Below are 6,961 nucleotides of genomic sequence, written 5' to 3' on the forward strand. Positions count from 1 at the left end.
TCCATATTGGGCTGCTAAAGGTTCTGACCATAAACCACTGAAAAAATTCCTCCACAGAAAGTATCCTTTAAATCCAGGAGCTTTCATTTAAAATAGATTTTTTAAAGTCCCTATACTGCTGTGAGAACTTGGAGAGGAGTTGAAATGCTGTCCTTACCACGCCCCTCTTGCAAGACAATTACAAACTGGGTTTAATTCTCCATTCCATTATTATAACGATCAAATCAAAATTTTGAGGATTTTCATAAGCTGAGGATAGTTTCTGTTAATCATTACAAGCTGCATTGATTCAAAACCATGCACTATGCCGCAATGATTTCAGGGATATGAATTTCGGGGGTGATTTTTCCACATGCCATCTAGACTGTTTCAAATATGTTAATTCATATTTCTGGGTTTAATGCCTGCAGTTTCTTCCAAGATTTTCTACATTTTCATGACAGTAAAATTCCACTTGTTTCCTTCTTGGAAACCATGTGAATGCTATGTTGTTCCGGCTCTTTTATCAGTCCTGAATTCCATCAGCATGTTATCACAAAGCCATTTGATTCATTAGTAACAATAGGGAGGAGGAAATAAATACATTTCATTTGGAAAGAGAAACAGAAATTCCAGCAGTGGTCACACATTTGAGCTGCTGCCAGGAAATACTGAGGTTGCAAAATACAGTGTTTTCCCAGCTTGTGAATAAAGTTGAAAATTTAGAGGTTTTATACACATTCCATTTTGACCTTAATTTTTAATTAGCTGAAGTTAAAATGTTTCATTTGGAATGTTATAGCTGCACAGTATATGAATACAAAATGGAGTAAGAGGGTCAGTACTGAGAGAAGCATTCCAGGCATGCTGAAACCCTTCAGCAATATATTCCCATGAAAATTCCAACAGAATATGTTTGTGTTTCACTTCATCAGCATTTTTCCAAGCCTGTCTCTAACAAAAACCATTTCCCTAGACTTCTCTGTGGAAGGAAACTAGATGTCAAAGCGCCAATCCTGAAGGCAAGACTCCCTGCAGTACACAGATTTTGAGCACACTTACAATTGCAGATTGTGCCCTAAGCTGTGGCAGCATGATGTGTGGGAATTGCTGTGTTTTCCCAGAAAGCCTCTTTCAAGGGAGTACAAAAGAAGCCTGTGGAAAGCAGGGAGTGACTGCAGAGATGGACTGACATCCTGAGGCTAAGACCAACTCTTATCCCATGCACCACTTGACCCACTCAATCAAGGGAATGTCAGGCACTCCCCAAGATGAGAGTGCCCCCAGGGCACAGTCCACCCGAGCACTGCAGCACCACCAACCCACATGGCTCCTGTGTCCTGCCTTCCCTCACCCACAAACCAGGGCAAGCAGAGGCAGAGCAGGCCATGGCCTCCAGCAGCAGGCAGCCAGGAGCACCCTGTGAAGGGACAGCAGGGTGGGAAGGTGCTGAGCCAGGAGCACCCTGTGAAGGGACAGCAGGGTGGGGAGGGTCAGTCTGACCAAGTGCTGAGCCCAGCAGCAGCTGGAAGTGATGCCCCAGCAATCCATTGTCACCCACTCTGCAGCCCTGCCCACAATGGCTTTGGGTTGAAGGATGCTGTCTCTGAGGGGAATGCACTCCTGCAGGAGGGGACATGGCACAAGGGAGCTGCCCAGAGGCCACCAGCAGCCTGCTTTCCTGTGTGCCTTAGCAGCACACACAGGGTGTACAGGTCTCTCCCCTCTGTCTCTAATGCTATGTTACTGCTCAGGCTGAAATCCTGCAGTTAAAACATGGGGATAATTTGAGTCTCTAGGAATCCTCTACCGCAGGGCTCCCATGGATGCTGTTATGCTGAGACAGGCAAAGCTCACAGGGAAGTTACACCTTCACATCAAAGTGTTGAGCAGAGGTTTTTCACAAAGAGTTTGCATAATGCAAAGGGGATTGGTTTGGGCAAAGGAACTGGTGCACAGCCACATTTTATCTGCTCCTTCCACGGGCTCCTGAGCTGCTCACCCAAGGGGAGCCACTCCAAGGAAAGAAGGGCAATAGGAAACCAGAAGAACAGAGGACCAAGAACAAGGACAGTTCTGCTTCTGAACAAACTCCTTTGTCAGGTGTACAAAATGACTTTCTTCTCCCTCCAAAGCCACTTCTTGAAAGCCAGCCCTCTCCTTCTTCCTGGTGTTTCAATGCCTCCATTTATCCACAGTGGGATTTTCCTAGCAGGGTCATTTTCCCTGCCATGACCCTTACTATGCTTGCTGTGAAAGAGAAGCCATTTGTCTCCTCAGAACATCCCCAGCATTCAGGAGTTTCCCTCATTTCCTGGAGCTCCTAGAAAAGTCCACAGCCTCCCCACATCACTGGGACTCTGTCTTCCTACCTTGGAAAAACTGTAACTCCTTTGTCTTTGGGATTTTCCATTAAACAAGTGAATATCTTGGAGACATTTTTATATTGTTTCTCTGTTGATTTAACTCTTTATCTTGCTCAATTCTTCTGCCTATATAGATAAAATCTCTTCAAAACAAGTGGATTGTGTGCCTGACTTGAACAGTAGGTGTTTGGTCTTCATGCTAATCAGATGAAGCCAGACTATTAGCACTACAAATCAAATGACTTTGCAAGAGTCCAATTACATTAATATTCCAATTTCAGCAATGCAGTGATGCCTCTGCTTGCTTTGCAGGGACATTACATGAGCACAGTCAGGCATAGACAATGGAGACTTTGTGTTCAGTAGCATCTGTTATATGAAATACACTTGGTCCTGAGAGACAGGATTGCAGTATCTGGAGGGGTTTTTCACCTGCCTCTTTTGTTTCCAGAACATGCTGGTACTTTCTACTGCTTTGAACCAAAGGCATGAAACATGGCAGAAAGGAATATTGATTATGATGATAAAATGTGCAGAATATGGCACAGAAAGATGTTGGCTTCCTATGATATAAATCCATGCAAAACCACTCTGTGAAGCTATATTGCAGTCAGACAAGGTGTTCCTCCACTCACACACAGCAGCTTTGATTTCATCAACAATCAAAGAAGAGCAAGTCTCTATTCCAAGCAAGGTAGGTTTTTTCTGAGAGATACAAAACAAACAAACCAACAAAGAAACAAAAGTACCTTCCCCTCACATTTGACATTGCAGCTGGAGTTGCCATCACAGGTGTGTGCAAGAGGTGACAGCCCATTGTGCACAGTAGATGTTTATCATCCGTGAAGAGCATACATTAATTCTTATTTCCTAAGGATAACTCCACTTCCTAAGGAAACAAGACAACACAGCCAGAGGTTGCATATATCTCTGTACTCATGTGATCCCCTGCCCTAATGCACAAAAGTGGATTTAAGTCAGTTTTAACCAGTTTTAAAACCAGTTTAAACCTAACTGAGAGAAGGTGGCTCACATAAAATAGTCCATCCCTACACACTTCATAAACATACACATCTGAGGAGAGAATAGACATCCAGTGCCCCTGCTAAGGAAGGGAACACAGCATGAACTCAGCCTTTATTTGGTATCAGAGGCTTCACCCAGCAGCACAGTCTGAAGGTACACAAAGCTGCTTTCCTTGCCTCTGGTGCTCACCAAATCCCCTGTACTCTCCAGATTACCTGTGTGCATGTGCAAATAAAACAGCACAAATATTTAATACAGGCAGCCTCTCCTATAGCAACAGATAAAACAGAGCTGCTTCCCTAGAGTGATTCCCTGCCCCAAGCTGCAGCCTCTCACTGCCTGAGATCTGTGCTACCCCAAACTTGCCACCAATTTTGGAGCAAAAGGGAAAGAAGAAAGCTTCTTCCTTTCTCTTCCTGAGTGTGTTTGCTTGATTAGCTTTTCTCTGCTCAGCCGCTGATTTTATACCATTTTGGAAGAGTTAATCTGAAACTTCTGTCCTTCTCTGGATTTGTCTGAAACTGGAGGAATTTGGTTTCCGAGGAGAGGACAGGCAGATGGGTTGACAGAGACACTGTATGGTCCCAGCATTTTCAGCAACCACACTAAAGTCCAAAGAATATGTTCCCCAAAGAATTGGATACTGCTCCTTCCCCTGCCCTGAACACTGAAACATTACATTCATTGGATGTGATATAAAATTTTGCACTGCCTCTGTTTTCCCCCGATTGTGAGGACCCCATTTTGTACTGACCTCAATTTTCACTTAATTAGTAACCTACTTTGCTGTTCCTTTAGAACATTTTTAGCTAATTCCTGGGGATTTTGCCTAATTCTGTTTTTTCTTTTCTGAATGAAACAAACATTGCTTTAAGGAAGATGCTTCCTCTTTTGACAAAAATGGCAATAGTAGTAATAATAAATAAAACACACAATCCCCAAAATTGTAAGGATGAACTGTAGAGAGCCAGGCAATAGAAGTGGTTGATGTGGCCATAAAAACCCTTGCATTGAGAATATCTTAATCCACATAGCAAGAGAAGACTTGCTGTAACCAAGTCTATAAAGCAATACTTTTTAGAGTAGCAGCTTAGTCCTCAGCAAGGTTTTCTGCCACATAAAACACCACAGCACAGCAGGCTTTCACTCTGGTCACATTGAAGAGCTGTCACCCAGGAACTTGGTTTCTAATCTTATGAGTTATCTGAAATTATCCAAGGAAAACTCCAAGGGCAACTTTGCCAGAGGAAATCTATAACTTAAATGCTGCTTGGTCTCCTAGGAATGGAAAGAGCTTTTTAAAACAATTAATCATGGATATTGTTTGCTAGTGTGATTACCTCAACCACTACCATGTCTCATTTCAAGATGATCCATTATTTTTTTTGGGAACATTTGTATTATGAATATTCCACCTACATTTGGACAGACAAGCCTAAAATTTTGCGTCTCTTCACTTGCCTTAGATCAACAGGATTCCTCTGTGCATTTTCACATCAATTCTTTACAGCAGTAAAAACTTTAAGTTCAACTTCAGATGAAACTTCCTTCACACATCTGTACCCACAGTCCTACACAGAGCAGCATATGCAGAGATCTGAGTCCTCTGACAGGAGCCAGGTACAATTCAATATTAACAAAATATGAAAGCTCAACTGTTTCTCCCCTCAACATTCACTGCAAGTGTGTCTGGCTGCAAACTAGGGCAGGAATGCCCCATGCACTTGCACTGACACAGGAGCTACTGTATGGGGCATATTGATATATGAATACATTTAAATAAATATATATTCTAATATTACCACATTGACATATAAATATGTAATGTAGTAGTATATCAATATATAAATACATTTATTAGCATGGGGTGGGGTATATTAACAACACTAGTCAGGGCCCTCATCCTCATGGCTGAACAGGTTATTTAGGAGAGGAGGTAGAAGAAAAGAGAACATCTTTCGTATAGACACTTAATCTTCAGAAATGTTCAGCACAAACTGTCTCCTGTTGTCACTTCTGGACAACCTGAGCAAGAACTCCATTCCCACCCCACAGTGAGCAGCAGCCTGGTTTAGCCACTAGCCCAGGTAAAGCTCAGGATATCCAAGACACCAAATCACACAGTTAAAAGGTCCATTTTGAAAGATTTTTGCAATCTTAGCACTGGAGCTTCCAGCTACAGTGAGGGACTTGCTGCAGCAAGAGGCACCCAAAAGGGTCCTAGGAGAGAGCAAATCATCCTCTGAAACTACTTCAGAAAAATACCCTGGGGAGGAACTCTTCATGAGCACAAAGGGAAGCATTAAATTTTTATTAGCATCAGTTCAGGCTGAATAAAGCAGGCTTCCCAAATACATGGTGATAAAACATTTACACTACATCACTGGGTTTTCTTCCAAAACCAGAAAAGCATTTAGAAGAGAAATGGCACTAGAAAATTCAGCACTGTTTCATGATGTGGAAGCTGCCTGAGGGTCTTCAACATTTTCAGACCCATTCCTGTCTTACAGGAATAAAAAAAAAAATACCAAGAAAACAAGAGGTGAGCAAAACCTGGGGAGGGAAGCATCAGGAACAGGCAAGGTAAAGGGAAGGGAAGAGTATTTGTAATGCATGCATCTGCTGTCAGTATCAGGATGTATCTCATTTTTCCAATGCCTCCCACGTCTCAGCAGAGTAGAGGCAGTGCTATATAAAGATCCAGAGACACTCCCCAGCTTCTGAGAGCTGCACAGCACCAACTGCCAGCACTCTGGCACTGTTCCCCTGCCGCCTCCTTCACAGCCACTCTGCCTCCTTCATCGCTCACAGAAAAATCCTCCCTGCAAAGAAAGAAGATGTGGTCCTCGAGGAACTAAAATTAGGTGACTTGGAAGGATGTTTCTAAATTATTGAGCAAATTAAAAAAGGAATGGCTATTTTTTCCTCATCATTGACAAGCACATTATCTGCACTGCTAGGACCTTAGATCTCCTGCACATGTTATTTAGTGGTTGTCAAGAGCCAAGAGCCATTCTTGAAAATGAATTTTAAAAGAGCATAAAGGCCACATTGCAACAAAGGATTTAAGTAACTGACAAATTCCTTTTGTTTCAAATTCAGCCTCTTAACTGTAAACATCTGTTTAGTGGGCAGGAAGTAGTGGTGCAGCGTGGTGTTTGTACACTCCATGACTACATGACAACAAATGCCTTGGAGTCAATAACCTCTGAAATCCACACATACTGTAAACCAAGTTTACACAGCTGATCTTGACACAGTACAGGATTTTCAGGCAGCTGCCTTGGAGTTTGTCTGTTTGAATAAATGGGTCAATAATGGTATTTTCTGCACAAGGTTTTAATGTGGAACTCCCAAGCCCAATAATGGGTGTATGCTCACTGAGGTCTCCTTGGGTGCTACCCCACCCTTCACAGTTCAGTGTACCTCACATATGTGGGGAAAACATGGAAAATGGCAGCAAAAATATAAGCTGTCATGCTCAAAACCTGTTTTACATCAGGAAAAAGATGACTGCACTGATTTTGTTGATGAGGACAAGAAGAGGAAGTGGGCCTTACCATGGGTAACAATTTAGTCTACACAAAAGC

The sequence above is a fragment of the Serinus canaria genome, chromosome 5 (genome assembly GCF_022539315.1).
Source record: "Serinus canaria isolate serCan28SL12 chromosome 5, serCan2020, whole genome shotgun sequence".
NCBI classification, from domain to species: Eukaryota; Metazoa; Chordata; class Aves; order Passeriformes; family Fringillidae; genus Serinus; species Serinus canaria.